Source organism: Artibeus jamaicensis, unplaced genomic scaffold (genome assembly GCF_021234435.1).
Source record: "Artibeus jamaicensis isolate MK-2021 breed Jamaican fruit bat unplaced genomic scaffold, CSHL_Jam_final contig_797, whole genome shotgun sequence".
NCBI classification, from domain to species: domain Eukaryota; kingdom Metazoa; phylum Chordata; class Mammalia; order Chiroptera; family Phyllostomidae; genus Artibeus; species Artibeus jamaicensis.
The window spans coordinates 13,614,870-13,632,474 of NW_026521977.1; the positions used below are offsets into that span (position 1 = coordinate 13,614,870).

At 37.0% G+C, this 17,605-nt stretch overlaps 1 protein-coding gene and 1 pseudogene across 1 annotated transcript in view; one reads left to right on the forward strand and one right to left on the reverse strand.

Annotated features, from left to right (window-relative positions):
• Positions 1–17,605, forward strand: part of ANO3 (anoctamin 3) — a 287,665-nt gene that overhangs the window by 43,692 nt on the left and 226,368 nt on the right. The gene's annotated exons all lie outside the window — the stretch shown is intronic.
• Positions 4,451–4,590, reverse strand: LOC119040133 (uncharacterized; annotated as a pseudogene).

The window sequence follows — 17,605 nt, forward strand, 5'->3', positions numbered from 1 at the left end:
CTGAGGCCTAATAATCCACGGTGCTTATTTTTATCAGCCTTCAGGAGCGCATATTAAAATTGATGTTGAATGTTCAGCTTCTATTATGCTGTGAGCACTTTGGGACCCCAGAGTTTGGCAGTTATTATATTTGCTTCCTTGAGTGACATAGTACTTGAAATATAATAGGTACTCCTTGAATGTTTATTAAATAAGTAAGTGACTGAATGAATAAGGTTCCTGAACTCTTTGTCTTTTATTGTCATCAACAATGTGACTTTCTTCTATCTGGTTGCTCTTCTTCCTTCCAACACCAAGCTTTCTCTCAGCCCATCCATCATTCCTAAGCTGCTATTTCCTCCTTGGTTGCTCCTTTATCCCCTATCTCACATTTACTCTTCAGCATCCAAAATGTAAACTTGTATAATATAAAAATGATTTGAGATCTAACTTTGTGAAATGTTATTCAACTATTTAAAATGCTGCTCTACGATGGGGTTATGTCCAAATCCATCCCCCACTTTATTATGAGTCACATTGACCACTCTCTTGCCAAAAAGCTTCTGCCAGCACTAGCTGAACACCAAACAGCAGAAGGGAGGAAACCAGGGGATTACCTCCCTCCCCACTTTCTGTGCCTGGGCTGCATTCTTTCCTTATTTCCAGTCCCTACCTGACAAGCATGTCATACCTTCAGATTCTACTAGGATACCCCACACCTTGATTTCTAGTAACTGTCTCTTCCTGTTGTCATTCTACTCCATGAATGGTTTTCTTCCTACTGTTACTCATTGTTCAGTAGCTTTACCTCCCCTTGTTTAGTTCCTTCACTTTTCTGCAGCCTGAGTATTTAGTTCACTGAGTTAAATTGCCTTTATTTTTTTTAATATTTAGAATAGCTTATCTCTTCATTGAATCTTGACTAATAAGGTGAATTTAGAGCTATGGGAAGAAAGTGGCTAAAATGTGTCTTGCTCTATTTTTTAATTAATTACAAAAAATCCCTATGTGACTACAGTGACTCTAAATAATTCATTTGCATCATATTGATTTCAGTGGACGTGGGAAGCTCTGTGAAAACTAAAAACTAGTAAAGGAAAGTGACATTGGAAACACGATTATCATTTTATTTTTTATGATGACTAACAAAACTTCTTATTCTGTCAAAGACCTAAATTCAGCCAGGACAAGTGTTACTTCATGATTCTATAATCAAAGGTTTATTTAGCTAAAAGTTAACCAATCACATGTAGTTCCATGTAAAATTAGTCACCTTAGTTAAAAAGATTGAAATTAAATACTGTTGGTTCTGTTCTTTGAAATGCCAGATAATATATTTTTTCCACAACATGGGTGGCAAGCAAGTCATATGGGCCAAAGTGGTAAAAATAGATTTCCTGGAAGATACTGCAAGTTATTCAAAGAAAAAACATGACATCCCAGTACATTTTCTAATATTTCCAAAAAATGAAATGAGAACATTTAGCTTTGACTTAACCAGGAGCCCATTTTATTCAGTAATTTTAATTAAATGAATCAAATAATTATGAAGCTTTTCACATATTCTAGCACAAGAAAGCTAGCAACAATACTCTCAAATCATGTTCCTAGGTAGAAATTTAGCACCATATGCCCCTTGAAAGAAGTCCATGGAAACACACTAAAAAATAAAGCAAAGACAACAAAACCCAAGGTGAAAAGGTGCTAACTGCTTTAGTTTCAGACTCGTAATACAAAACAAAGGCCCTTTATCTTTCCACTTTTTGTGTGAGAATATTTACCTTTACACCAGAAGAACAGGGACACATGTTCATTATGACAGTCTGCTGGGGCCGCCATAACAAAGTACCACTGACTAGCAGCCTAAACAACAGAAATGTACATTCTCACAGTTTTAGAGGCTACAAATCAAAGATTAAGACACCAGCAAGATTGGTTTCTCCGAAGCATTTCTCTACTTGAATTGTAGAAAGCCATATCCTTGCATCTTAAGATGATTATTCCTTCGTATGTGTCTGTCCTAATTCTCTTTTTGCTTAAGGACAATAGTTGTATTGGATCAGAGCCCATCCAAACTACCCATCATAACACGATTACCTCTTGAAAAGTCCTATCTTAAAATAGTCACATTCCCAGGTACTGAGGATGACTTCAACATATGAGATATTGGGAACACAACTCAGCCTACAGCACTCAGATACTGATTGCATTTCTCTTTCAGAGATAATCTGTGTTGGATTTGGTGGATTGGGAACTAAGAATGAAATAAAGAGGAAAATAGAAGACAATAAAAAAGAGAAGATCAGAACACAGAATTGTTTTTCACTATGCTATACTCAGATCTGTACTAATGTGACATTTTTTCCATATTTTGTACACTTTGTCAATAATAATTATTTCTCTTTTGATATTCCACTTTTAGTAATCTGAATTCAGTGGTTTTCCTTTGTGCTGCTTTAGCGGCTGAATGTTTATCAGCACTGATAGGGTTGTCAACTTGTACAATAATCGTATATAGATGCTCTTTGACTTCAGATGGGATTCTGTACTAATAAAGTTGAAAGGCTATCATAAGCTGAAAGACTATCATAAATTGAAAATGCACTTCATGCACCTGACCTGCTGAATATTACAGCTTAGCCTGGCCTACCTTAAAAGTACTCAGAGCACTACATAGTTGGACAAAATTACCTCACTGTTGCTGCCCAACATCATGAAAGGGTATCAATCCCTAACCCAGGAAAATATCAAAATTCAAAATATGAAGTACAGTTTCTGCTGAATGCATATCACTTTTACACCATCATGAAGTTGAACCAGTAGAAGTCAGTGACTGACTGTATAGCTATGCCCTCCATTAAACTGAGAGCCCTTGAGGAACAGGATGACTTATTTCATCTTTATGTCACCAGTGCTTGGCTTGGCACCAAGTAGGTCCTACATTAACAATTTCCTGACCCATCAGATATTGTTCAGCATTCTCTTTGTGGGAGATGTAGAGGACACAATGATGAGAAAAATCACACACAGTCTCTGCTCTACTGAAACAGTTTAATAAAATAATCTCAGTACAATAAATACTGCAGACAAACCCATCATTGGCAACACCACGATCCACTCTCAGGAGATGATATCCTTTATATTTTCTTTTCTAGACACATAGAATTTTATGATGAGCATTGTAGTCTTTAGGCAGGGATCTGCTTCCATCTTAGTAATTCTGTACAGCACAAGTAATCCTAGGCCCAAAACTTGAATTCTGTAGTGAGCCCAATACTATCATGTGTAGAGACAATTCTAAAAGTTCAGGTGGGTATAAATATAGCCTGAGTAAGATGCATGACAAATTATAAACCCCAAAACCTAGATGTGAAATAGTTACAATTCAAAGGGAGGCTATGATGAACAGACTGAAAGTCAAGTAAACCTTTAATTCCGACTGAGTAGCCTGCTTCACAAGTTACTCAATGGAGGGGCATCCCACCTGTGCCAGCCCATCTACACTAGAACATTTCTAAGGGACAGAGATGGTATTTCAAAAACATCCTTTGCCTCTTATCTCTGGGATAAAATGTGTGATCCAAAGCAATTTTATATCTAGATGTTTGCACTGGGATTCACCAAATTCCTCTCTGAATGATATACACATATTTTAGTCTATCTCTACAAAGTGGCTCAACTTCAGAAATGAAGTATTTTCAAATTTGCTCATCTCCAACACTCAGTTACTCTGAAATTTCCTCCATCTCTCCTTCATCACTCCCCCTTTCCCTGTGGTTTAGATTTTTAAAGTTTATTAACTAGGTTTTCCTCATTAATTTATCCTAACACCATTACTGGTACCTGTTATATGCCATTAGTATAACTCCCTCTCTTACGGAGCTTGAATCCAAGCAACTAAAAGTTAGTTCAAAGAAGTGTCAGTATTTCTAAGTAAAGAGTATACATGGATCAGTATTTTAAAAAAACTTTAATGTACAAATCCCAAGTTGAACATAAGAACCACCTTTATAGACACACCCAGATCTGCAATGGCTCAAACTAAATTCACCTGGGACTTCTCCATCACTCTCCAAAGCTACCAAAAGCTTCTTCTTGGAGAGGATGTATAAAAAAAGTTGAGGTGACACTCTAAAATTCTAAATGCTTGGTAATACCTAAAATATTATGTCAGTAATTCATCACTAATAATTTATATTACAACACATGGCAAGTATTCAATTCATAGAAAACTCATATTCAGAGATCCTTGTCTTTTCATATGGATATAGAAGAAACATGTCTTAAAATATTAGTTTTCTGCTTTACTAGTTTCTTTTACTTCATCTTTGGTTTACCTGGTCATTTTGCAAAATTTCTTTGCTCATGTTTTGTAATCAACTTAAAAAAACATGACCACCACCACATCGGCTAAATGTATAAAACATTTATTGGATGCAATCACAAGCACTTCTATAATATTTTCTTCTTTTGAATGTGGGGCACTTCTTGTATAGAATCCACATAATCATCCATATGCATATTCCCTCCGGAGACTTCTGGCATAATGAGTTCTTAAACTGACAAGAACAGATACTACAATTGATCTTAATTAAAAAGTGAAGAAGCAATAATGACAGATTCTTCTTAGAGGTGGAAAGGCTGCATATGAAGGAGCCTTTTCACCTGAAAAATTGTATCTACTGGAGTGTTAAGCCAAAGGTCTCAGCCTTGGCATATTTATGTAATACCACTTATTGGCTTTTAAAATTATTACCTGAATTAAGAGGAGATTGCTAGAACTAATGATCCAAGGGTCTTACTTGCCATCTCTGTTGGCCTCCAAAGAAGTTACAAATCTCCTTGTTCCAAATCGGTGCAACCAAAAAGCAGATTCCTTTCCTAAATGATTTTGCTGACAGCATGATTTTTTCCATAGCCCCACTTATCACAGTAGAGGCTTAATTGGAAGTGGAAAGGAGTCAGAATCAGCCACTGCAATAATGTGATGAGTACAAATGAAATGATGGTCTAGTCAAAGCACCTCAAGGGAAAAATTACTCCACATGCATAAATATGGGTTTTCTCACAACTAACAGATTCAGAGTCTTGGGGGAGGAGCCCTCAAGTCTTAAACATTTAGTTTATAAGTAGTCTGGAATCTGGCCAAAAACCTATGTGTGATCTCTCAGGCTCACCCAGAGACAATTACAAACACTTTACCTAGCAAGTCTCACAGAGGGAAACTGCCCTCTTCCCACAAGATTTGGTTCACAACCAATGCATTGTAGTCACTAGGGGAAGTGGCACTCAAGGACTTAGCCCCTCCTTCTCCGGGCTAGCCATGCTTCTTACCTATAGTCTGCATTTCTATAATAGTCACTTCTATTTGGAGACCTCTTCCTGAGGGCATTTGGGCAGCAGACTTTCCAGGGCACCTCTGCCGAGATGTCTAAGGCATGGTAGAGGTGGAACTTGAAGATACTTTTCTATCTCCTCAGGTTCAATTTGAACAACTTGAAAGGATATATAATTGTTTGTGCTATATATAGGCTTCAGCATAGGTAGATTCTATTATAATATATATCATTTTTATTGATATTAAGGAATTGATTTTGATTCTCTGGATGTCTGAATCCTTATCTTGTCATCTAACACTTTTATTTAAAAAACAAAAAAAAAACTTATTAGACCCTTATTGCCAACAAGTGAAAGTATAAACTTCTTATGACAACATAAATAAGGTTTTCACAATTTGGGTTAAAACAATATTTCTAATATTTCATGACTCCTACATTTGAATTCTGGGATTTTAGCCATGTCAGACTACATATATCCAGACAAGCTATTTCCATTCATACTTCTATGCTTTTCCACATTCTGTTCTTTCTACTTGAAATACATTTTCTTCTTTTTTCTTCCCTCTTGTAGACATTTGTCCAATTAAGGCATTCCTTTTTCTTGACTTAAATATTATTTTCTCTGTCAAACTTTCCTGATTCTTCCTTTTCCCAATATTCCTTGAACATTCTAGTACATCATGATTTAATATAGTAGACTGAGTTTTTGAGCATCTTCTTAAAGCCCAGTAGTGTGCCTGTGATGTAAAACATAGTTGTCTTTCTTTGTTGTGTCTTTATCTGGTTTGGGGATTAGGATGATGCTGGTTTCATAAAAAGTTTGGGAGTCTTCCCCCTTCTTGGATTTTTTTTGAATAATCTGAGAAGGATGAGGATTAGCTCTTCCTTAAATGTTTTGTAAAATTGTCCTGTGAAACCATCGAGTAACTCATGCAACTCCACTCCAGGAAGACAAACAACCCAATTAAAAATGGGCAAAGGACTTGAATAGACATTTCTGCAAGGAGGACATACAGAGGACCCAGAGACATATGAAAGGATTCTCAGCATCACTAGCCATCAGAGAGATGCAAATTAAAACCATGGTGAGACACCACTTCACACTGGTCAGATTGGCCATCATAAACAAATCAACAAAAACAAGTGTTGGAGAGGTTGTAAAGGGAACCCTAGTGCACTGTTGGTGGGAGTGCATACTGGTGCAGCCACTGTGGAAAACAGTGTGGAATTTCCTCATTAATTAAAAATTAATTAAATAATTTCCTCAAAAATTAAAATGGAACTGCCTTTTGACCTGGCAATTTCACTGCTGGGACTATACCTTAAGAACCCTGAAACACAAATTCCAAAGAACCTTTGCACTCCAATGTTCATAGCAGCACAATTTACAACAGCCAAGTACTGGAAGCAACCTAAGTGCCCATCAGTAAATGAATGGATCAAAAAAACTGTGGTACAGTTACACAATGTAATACTACACAACAGAAAGAAAGAAGGAGCTTCTACCCTTCACAACAGCACGGATGGATCTGGGGAGCATTATAATAAGTGAAATAAGACAAATACCATATGATCTCACCTATAAGTAGAACCGTTTCAACAAAAAAAGCAAGCAAAATATAACCAGAGACATTAAATTAAAGAACAAATTGATAGTAACCAGAGGGGAGGGGAAGGGAGTAATGGGGGAAAATAAAGGAAGGGTCATCAAGGAAGATGTATAAAGGACACCTGGACAAAGCCAAAGCTGGTAGAATAAGGGCGGGAAGTGGGGAGGGATGAAGCCAGGGGAGTGGTGGAGGGATAATGGAGACAACGGTATTTAATAACAATGAAAAATTAAAATTAAAAAAATAAAACATAGGTATGATGTCTATGAATGAAACATTGTCTTAATATGTAAGTAAGCTCCATTGTGTCTCCACATATGAATAGTGGCTGTTCTCTGAACTTTATTCCACACCTGGTTTTCCTCCTAAGACATTGTTGGTGGTATCTGTCATATTACGGCCCAGCGGCCATTCACATTATCTGAGTAAGGAGTCCCAGTCCCATCATCGTAGTAATGACTCCCAGGTTCTTTTCGTGGGCTCCCTTGAACTCCCAGGTGCATCCAGTAATGTCTAGATTTAATGAGACCATCACATTCTTCTGGCCTTGGTTAATGACTCAAGAATCTACAAAAAGAGGCCTTTGCCAATTCTCCTGAAAAAGAGATTTGTACTTTTCCACTAACTATGAATCTTGGAAGATGTAAGGAATGGAACTTGACCACTCTGGCTACCACTTGAAGCCAATACTATGATAATAGAGCAGAGAGGCAGAGAAATTAAGGTATTGGTGATGTCATTGAAAGTGTAATTTACACTCAACAGAACATACTTTGGAATGTGATTCAATTCAGATATGTTTCTCTAGCTTTGTCCTTTCCAAAGAGTCATAACCGATCATAAAAATTTTACTATTCATCCTTACTTAGACCATACTGTTTATTTTTACTTAAATAGGCTCAAACAGTAAAAAAAAAAAAAAAAAAAAAAGCAGCCATCAATGGATAATTCTCAATAGTTGGCATAAACCTACCATGGTTGGTCTGGACCTCAGATGCCCTAATTCTGAGATCACTGAATTTTGCACTGGTGTTCCCCAAGTTCCCCAGTTGATTAGACTCCAATAACCTACAGTAGTAATTTTCTAGTTAATATAGGCTTTCTGATCTGAATGCCCTGTGTCACTTCCCCCCTTCTCTATTAGTGTGCTCCATAAAACTACGTCTATCTGAAATTTCGCCACAGGGCCTTCTTCTGGGGGAACCCCAACTAAGATCTAGACTGTGGGGGACATGTAATGTCAGTACCATATCCTGGGATTTGTACATTGGGGCCCTCTCTACCTCAAGTTGCTGTTTATGCACCTCTGCTTTCCTGCCTTTGTGCTCTAGTTCTTAGAGATCAGCGTATGGCATCCAAGGGCTACTTCAGAGAAATCCAAGTGTCCTGGAAAGAGGTAACTTTATATGTAGGAAGGTGAGAGAAAAATGGAGGCAAGAAAGCATGTCTGGTGGCCATGAAAACAATCCAGAGGAAGGAAAATCAATGCTTCCTCCCTTCAGCCTCTTAGGCTTTTGGCCTGTGGGTCCCTATTACAGCTAGTTCCCTTCAAGTGGTGAAAGAGATCAGATCAGAAAACAGAGAATTTAAAGGGGCTTCGTAATTTTAACTAAGTCAGATTCATTATTTTATAACATTGGAAATGTCATAAAACAAACAGTACACACAAATTGATATCCTCCCAGATGGCTACCTTTCTCAAATGCTTTTTTTGTTCTAAGTCCTGGAACTTAAAAAGTGCCCTGTAGATATACAACTGTAAGGATCTTTGCAAATCACATATCTGAAAAGGGTTTTATACCCAAAATACAAAAAAAAAAAAAAAACTTTTCTGCAATATGACAATAAAGGCCAACCATCCAATTCTAAGAATAGGCAAAGGACTTGGTAAGCATTTCTCCAAAGAAGATACACAGAATTTCAACAAACATAAAAAGATACTCAGTATTGTTACTCTTTTTGCAATGTGCAAGCTCTGAGTCAAGTCAAATCACCACAGCTTCCAAGTGGGGTGTCCTGGAACCTGCCACATGGGTCCCATAAGGACAATTGTCTGAGAACCAGTCTTTGAGGGGGATCCAACCCTACTCTGCCTCCCTCTAATGGCTGCCAGGCTTTTGATTTTTGCTCTAATTGTGGGCTATTATATGTTTTAAACATGTTCGGATAAAATTTATTTAGTTACTGATTCTTTTCTATTTTTTAATACAATTTATATTCGATATTATTTTATATTAGTTTCAGGTGTTCTGAAATCACACACCTCACAAAGTGGTCCCCCTGATGCTTCAAGTAGCCACCTGCACCATCCCCAGCTGTACTTCGCATCCCAGTGACTATATGGGCTATTATGTTTTAGAGTTACTCAGGAGCTAAAGGATTAGATGCGAATTGAGTAAGTTACAACACCGCAAAACTTGCTGTTTTTCATGAGATTCAGCCATTTTTCTTGATTAAACTCTGGGATTTCTGTACACTTTTGGTTCATTGCCAAAGTTCTGAAAAAGTTAATTCTGACCATGTTTGTCAGTTTTCTTGTTGCTTTTTGTTAAAAAAAAGATTTTTCAGGAGATCCTCACTTTACCAGTTTTGATGACAATCTTCCCCACGTGTTACTGCAAGTGGAATGATAATATAGTATGAACACCAGGAGACTTGCTTTGGGACAGGATGTGTGCATAGTTCTATGCCATGTTCTTACATGTGTAAAGTTGTGTAGCTGCGACTGAAATTATGACACAGAATATTACATCACAGTGGAGATTTTTCTTGCGCTACTTTTTCATAAGCACATCCATCACTCACCGCCCACCTTCCACGATTCCTAGACCCTGCTACCCACTAATCATCATAGCATCATCTGTCACAAGAGGTCTCCATTTACCAGGAACTGTGCTTCCGTGATATCTCTGCTACACTCAATTTCTGGCAGGGAGCAACTGACAAGCCTCTTAAAAAAAAAGTAATACATTTTAGAGCAGAGCACAGCAACTGGGCAGCCACCTTTCACTCTCCCTAGAGTCAGAGAGCTGACAGGTTCATTGCCACAGCTGCCAAAATCGGTAAGAACAAGTGTAATGTCTGTGTCTGCCATTGCTTTATCCCTAGCACTTGGCACATAGTATTGATAATACTTTACTGTGCACCAAACACTGTTCGAAGTACTTTTTGTGTAGTGAATCACTTAATTCTTACTATAATCTTATTTAAAAAGTAACATTATTATCTCCATCTTACAGATAAAGAAACAAAGATATAAAAAGTCTAAGTAATTTGTCCAAGTTCATACAGTTTACAAATGACAGGCAGGCTGGCTTCTGGACCTTCAGACATATATAATACTCCAGCAGGCACTCGATTACTTTCTGTTGAAGACACGAGTGAATGAATAGGAAATAATTATTTTCTCCTCAAGTTCATTGTTGGAAGAACATTTCCAATTCAATCTTAATTTCTGGTGAGAATAGGAAAATAAACAGACTGAAATAATTAACGTAGGCCTAAAGAGACCCCACTTCCCAATTGTCACCAGCTTCAGTTCTGTCCACAGTCCATCTCAGATAAGTTGAGAGAGAGATTCTTCTTCACATTTAGTTTAAAAGTTTATAGAAAACTTGAAGCCTTAGAAACTAAAATTTGGCAAAGATACTCTAAACTGGAGTAAAATATTATTACTTTTTACTCCACCATGGTAATTTTTACTTAGGTCAACAAGGGTTAGCCAAATGTTTATGGGAGAGTTTATCAAAGTACATTGGCAAGAAAAGTCTGAAATACCTCTGTGTATCAAAAGAATACATAGAATTATAAATCCCAAGTGCCAGGTTATGTGCTAATGAGTCCGCCAAAACACTGTGGAAAATACAACTTTGCCCTTTGTCCTTCTGTGACCTTTCCTATAACTAGAGGGACGCAGCGTTGATAACCAGGCAAGTGTCTTAGGATTCTCATCTCTTCTGGAAGGTGTCTGCCCCAGCCCGGCCCATGCAAATACCAAAACAATACCTCAGCAATGATAAAACTACCTAGATCAGCTGTAATTCCTGTCTTCCTATGAGAAAGAAAGAAAAGCAGAAACCATGCCTTTGCACCCATATACTGTTTAACCTGTTTTGGAATTTACATTAGCAGCAGGGGACCGCGAAGCAGGGGTGGGGCTACATTCATGTGGCCATCAATAGAACTCTTTTTTTCCCTTGATTTTCACTGTGCAATTACTACATCATCAGCCATCGAGGGTGTTAGACAAAAAGTTCTGAAAGTCCTTGTTTCCCATTGAAAATATAGTGGACAATGCTGTTCAGGTGATCACAGACTGTCCTTGTCCTCCTCATAACATACTGAAGAAAAACGAGTCACTGAGTCCCAGGGACTGATCTGAACTGAGCTTTTCCTCAGCAAGTAGATATTGGGGGGGGTTTATTCTTTTTTTCCTTAATATATTATCAGATTCCTGTGTCTTTGTGCATGTCTTTTTTTTAACTGGTAGGAAAGTCAGGGGCAAATTGTCACCAACCTCTAGTGAAATCAGAGACCACAGAGCCTGCATTCAGGATCCATCTTTTCTCCAAAAATACTTTTCTTTTTAAAATTTCTTCTCAACTTCTAAAATCTTATCACGTGTACTTATTCCTTCCTGAAACAGACAAGGTAATATATTTTTATAATTAAGGAGTGTAATCTGTTATTCCTGGCATTATGTAGGTTCACTGTGTGGCATCAAAAAATAAGTAGACTAAGCTGACTAAGTAAAATTGAAAACACAAGAATACATCTCTAATGTATTCAGCTGAAACAATATTTATTATTTATCACTTCAACCAAGCATCAGGGGAAAAATTTAGGTTTCACGAAGCCTCAATAGTCTTTCATTTGGGGGTCATTTGAAAAAAAAACAAAATTACAAGTATAGAATTAGAAAGTAAATGATAAAATAAACCAAAAACACATTATAATTTTTTAAAGTAATAAAATAATGAAAAATTACAAAGTCCAGAAAAAAGAGCACATTTTAGGTAACTGCTTGACTTGACTCTGTAATTCCTTTTCTTACATTTTGACTACATGGTCCTTGGATTTTTTTTAGTGTAGTTTGGTAACATTTCCTACAGAAAAAAATTAATATAAACTCACTATTTCCTCAAAATTGATCAAACATTTTAAATTATTATTGTATGTATTTTTGCAACTTGTTATTAATATCACCATGCAAAATTTTAGGATTTCTATGAAATATGGGAATTCTATTTTCATTCCCCTTCGTATATGAGCTTTGTGATGTCACTGCATTTTCTGGTGCAGAAACTAATTTTGAAAACTCTTTGAATTGATGTCACTCACATACCAATCTGTTAGCATAACCATAACTTAAAAAAAACTTTAAAAAAAGTATGACAATGTAAGCATGTTTCTCGCATTCCTTTCTTGATCTTGTAAGGTCCAGGGAAAATGAGGAATCCTAGTTCTTAAAGTTTATTCTTTTCACCATAAATTTCTTCTGCAAGCAATTGTCCAGGCATTTAACAATTAGTTCAACATCACAGAAGCTCATAATTGCTAGTAAAAATGAGAACTAATAGAGCCCACATCTTCCTGAAAAAAGGATTGACATTTGTGAGAACCTACTCAGGCAACCCTGTACTGAGTAAATTTTTTTAAAATGAACCCATCTTTGAATCTGCTTAATAAATACTTAAAAGCACCCACTCTTCAGTATGCTAGAAATCTGTCCTCATAAAGATAGAGCAGGTATATTAAAATTAACGAGGGATAATAATTAATTAATTAAAGTAAATAAGCAATAAACATAATACGCAATTAAACTAACAACTACAAATTGTAGTGAGTGCTCTGAAGGACACAAACAAGGTGCTGTGAGGAAAAAAATGAAACTAGAGTTTGGAGACCAAGTCCAGATCAGTAAAGCATTATGTAAGGTCAGACCTTCAAGATGAAAGAGAGCTAGACAGAAGAAAAACGAAAGACGTATGGTAAGTGGTTGGGGATTCATTTATGCAAAGACCTGCATACTTAAAATACCATGACCTGTTTGGGGCGACTGAGAGAAAAGCATCGTGCGGAATGGAGCGGTATGATGTGGCTTGGTATGAGAGGCGCAGGCACCTCCCGATCGCTGCGGTCTTGGAGGCCAGGGCAGGGAGGGTTCCAGGTGCAGCGGAAGCAATTTCACGACTGTGTCTGCAGCTGACATGATATATATTCCATTCAGTCTATAAAGCTAAACGTCTTGTGGGCAGCAGGGAAGGGGGGGGGCAGTTAGGAGGCTGATCCCTCAGTGCGGGACGGAGGTGATGGTGGCTTGCACTCGGTAATAGCTTACAGATGGAGCCGACTGGCAGGCAATAAATGGTTAATGGCTGGTGAGTAGAATGTGAGTCACAGGAGCAAGAGCATTCAAATTTTATGTAGAGAAAGACTGAGGGAGAAACAGATTTTGTTTAATCCTGAAAGCCACCCTCGGAGGTGAGTGTTTTTTTACTCATTACATGTGTATGAACGTGAATAATAATAAGAGAGCTTTAACTTTCTTTGTATCCTTCAATTTAGAGGTGGAAGAATATAACTCAATTTCTTACTGGGTTTATTGTCTTAAGAAATGCACATTTTGAATACTGATCTTCCTTACTTCCACTAAGTTTTTGGATACTTGGGAGAGTTGGTGTCAAAGAACCTATGAATTGCAGAACGATTGTTAGAGCGTACTTGCCTTCAGAATTTCCACTAGAGGGCGCTACTACAATGCATTTTATTTTCTCTTTACTGTGTTCAATTTTTGGTAACGGGTAAAGTCAGTACCTACTAGTTACCCACAGATTTAATCTTAATAAAGTTTACTCACTTTGTAATCTTTTAGAAAATTGTATGCTCCTTTTCACAGTAGCCTAGTGTCTTGATCAGAACTTTCTGAAAGGAGAAAAAGTAGAAAATGAAGGAAAATGTAAAAAAAAAAAAGCCAAAGGAGAAAAAACTCTTATTTACATAATTGGAAACAAATTATCAAATTTAAACTGTAGTGGAAGAAGACTCTGAAAATTTTACAGTAAGTAAGGCATACAAGATTATATAAAACTATTGTTATTACTTTAAGGTGTATAAAAATCACAGTGTTGTCTTATTGACTGTGCTTTTTATTTTTTGTTTTAAGTGACTCTCTAATAAATACTCAAATACAATTAAAGGGTACTTTTCAACATGGTCCCCAAATCCGTTTTTTATCTAAAGGCACACACATTATGGAAGACAAATCTTTTTTACAGCAGCAAGTTTTCAAAGCACTTGAGGGTATCTCCAATTTAATACATAACACAAAATAAGCATAAACATAAAAACAGTAACAGCAAGCCGTTGGGTGCCAGTCGACCTGCTAATTACTTTACACAGACGCAGCATCTTATGTAATCACGTCTGTTAGATACGAAGTGTTGGTTTCAGATGCATGCAGTTCGGAGCAGCCCTGCGGCGTCCCTTCCCTTTGTCATGTGCTGAATCACGAAATGCTGCATAAGGGCAGTAGCAGCAGCCTGGCAGCGGTGCAGGGAAAGGCATGAGTGACAAAGGCGCCGGTCAAAGCGGAGTCCTCCCTAAGGCGCCAGCAGATGAGGGCCCTTCCAGTGAAGTACGTGTTTCTAACTTGGGCCCAGGGATCTGACGCAAGAGGTGTTGTGAGTTCTGAAAGGCCCCTGCGTTTCATTTGTTGCCTCCTGATACCAGCCAGAGTGGTAAATGCCACCTTTTGAATTGGGTCTGTTCCATCCTAACAGATGGCTATTCGCTCGGCCTGCTGGGAAATCAACCTTTTGTTGTCCATCTGAAAATAAGCAGGTCAGTTCACCACATCCTGAAGTTACAATTAGAGAAAGAGCCCAGGGGGACTCCAAAAACAGAATATGAAAATACACTCTGGAGAAGAAAACTTCCTTAACCACAAAAGATGTGTATTTGGTAGATTTTAACATGTTTGTATTCGGAGCTCATGAAAGATACCATTATTTAGGGTGTAAAGGCCTGGGGCATGTCAGTAGTTAGCTCTGGTTGTGAATTCTGGCCACACATTGAAATAATTTGGGAAAATGTTAATAGTCTCAGATGCTCAGGCCACACTTCATACTAATTAATTCAGTATTTCTGGGATTGAAACCCAGGCATTAGCCCAGGCAATTCCAATGTGCAGCCAACTCTGAAAATCATTGGTTGTAAAATGGTGTTTCCCAAACCCTTGCAAAAATCACCCTGAGTTCTTATTAAAATATAGATTGTGATCCAGTAGGTGTTTAATGTAGCCTGAAATTCTCAGAAAACAGTAATATTGCTGTTAACACACCATTCTGCGTAATGAGAGTGCCAGGCAATGTGGGTGGGCTTTCCTTTCAAAGACAGGTATAGAGTTCCTAAAATGCTGAATTCTAAGTATACGTTATGAAGACAAGTCTCTCAGCAGTTATACAGTCTGCAAGTACTTTTCTCCTTTCTCTGGGGTTATCCTTATACTTTCTTGATAATGTATTTTGAAATTCAAAACTTTTGAATTGATGGAATCAACATTATCTAATTTTCTTTGATAATTTGTGCTTTTGATGTCATACCTAAGAAATCACCGCCTAATCCAAAGCCACAAAGATTTACTCCAACATTCCTTCTAAAATTTTAGTTTTAGTTCATATTTTGTTCTATGATTCAGTGTGATTTTTATATATGAAATTAAGCAGTCTCCCTTTATTCTTTTGCACGTGTATAACCAGTTCGAGCACAGTTTTGAATAGATTATTCTTTCCCAATTGAATTGTCTTGACACCTTCGTTGAAAATCAATTGACTATTGAAATAAAGATTGATTTCTGGACTCCTATGTCTAACCCTGCACTGGTTCTAGAGTGTCTTCATTACTGTAGTTTTGTGATATGTTTAGATCATTGGAAGTTTGAGTCACCCAGTTTGTTCTTTTTTCTCAAAGTCCTCTTGGCTTTTCTGGGCCCTTTGCATTTCCATGTGAATTTGGAAGTCCACTTTTCAGTTTCTGGCTCACCCACACGCACACTGGCTGGAATGTGGGTAGAGGTTGCACTGAAACTATTGATCCGCCTGCAGTGTTGCCATATTAACTTTAATTCTCCAGACCCATGAGTGTGAGACTTATTTCCATTTACTTAGCATTTTGAAAATTTCTTTCAACAGTGTCTGCAATTTAATAGCACAAGTTTAAAGATATAGGAAGGTAATTATTTTGTTAAATTTTATGCCTGAATGTTATACAATTGCTGATGCTATTGTTAATGGAATTGTTTTCTTAATTTTGTTTCCAATCATTTATTGCTAGTGCATAAATATCTAACTTATTTTTCTGATAACTTTTCATTGTTTCTTAGTGTATTTCTTAGGGTTATATACGTATGTATGTGTATACATATATATACACATATATACATACACATACACATATATGTATGTGTATATATATTATTAAAGTGTCTACATATACAGATAGTTTTACTTTCCAATCTAATATAATCTAAAAACTACATATAATATAAAAGAAACACCTTAAGTCTGTGTTAGCTGTGAGTTTTTTATAGAAACCTTTTCTAAGGTTAAATAATTTCTCTTTTATTCCTAGTTTGTTGAATTTTTTATCATAAAAGCCCTGTAGGTTATGTCAGGTTATCTTCATGCACATGCTTGTGGAGGTGGTCACATGACTTTTGTCTTTTCTTCTATTAACGTGGCTACTGTGTGGGCTGACATTCATAAGTCACAGCAATCTCTTTTTCTGGGGAAAAGAGTCACGGAGGATTATACTCCACTAGGTCATGGAGTATAATCCTTTTTATGTGTTGCTGGATTTGCTTTGCTATTATTTGGAGATTCATTGAGGATTTTTGCATCAATAGAGTTTGGTCTTTAGTTTTATTTTCTTGAGTGGTGTTTGTTTTTAGTATCAGGTAACACTGGACCATTAAAATTCATTGAGAAGTAATTTCATTCTTCTATTTCTGTATTCTTCTGTATTCTGTATTTCTTCTATTCTTCTGTATTCTTCTATTTTGAGAAGATGTTCTGATGTAGTAGGGTTAATTTTTCTTTATATAAAGCGTGCTTCTTCTTGTGTATAAGTTTATCTGCAGGAAACACTAGGTGAACACAGAAAACTGCACCTGACTGAAGCCAGCCACATGGGGAAACACAACACACTGACAGATATGCACCCCACCCCTACACCACAAACGTCTACCAGCTGGCCCCATCTCTGTGTGCCATGAGCCTTGCCCATCCACATCGTCATTATAACTTCCCATCAGGTTTCATTCAGATAACCCTCCTTCCACCCCTTCAAAATCGACAACCCTTTCAATGGCAAGATCCATGAGCAAACTTTAGGTCTCTGTCAAATGTCACCTTATTATAGTATTTTTGTATATGTTAGCCATTAAAAACATATAACTGTGCTTCCTTTTTATTAGGTTTCAATTTTTAGGTTACCTAAGTTTTTCATTGTTGTCCCTAACCCCATTTTACAGTAATCTGTAGTGTTAATTGTGCATTTTGCATAATATGGTGATTTTTTAGGTATATGAGTGTATTGTTATAGCAAAACTATTTGTTTCTGAAAGGATTTCAAGTTATTTAAATACTATTGTCTTGCTTCAAAATTAAAATCACAAAT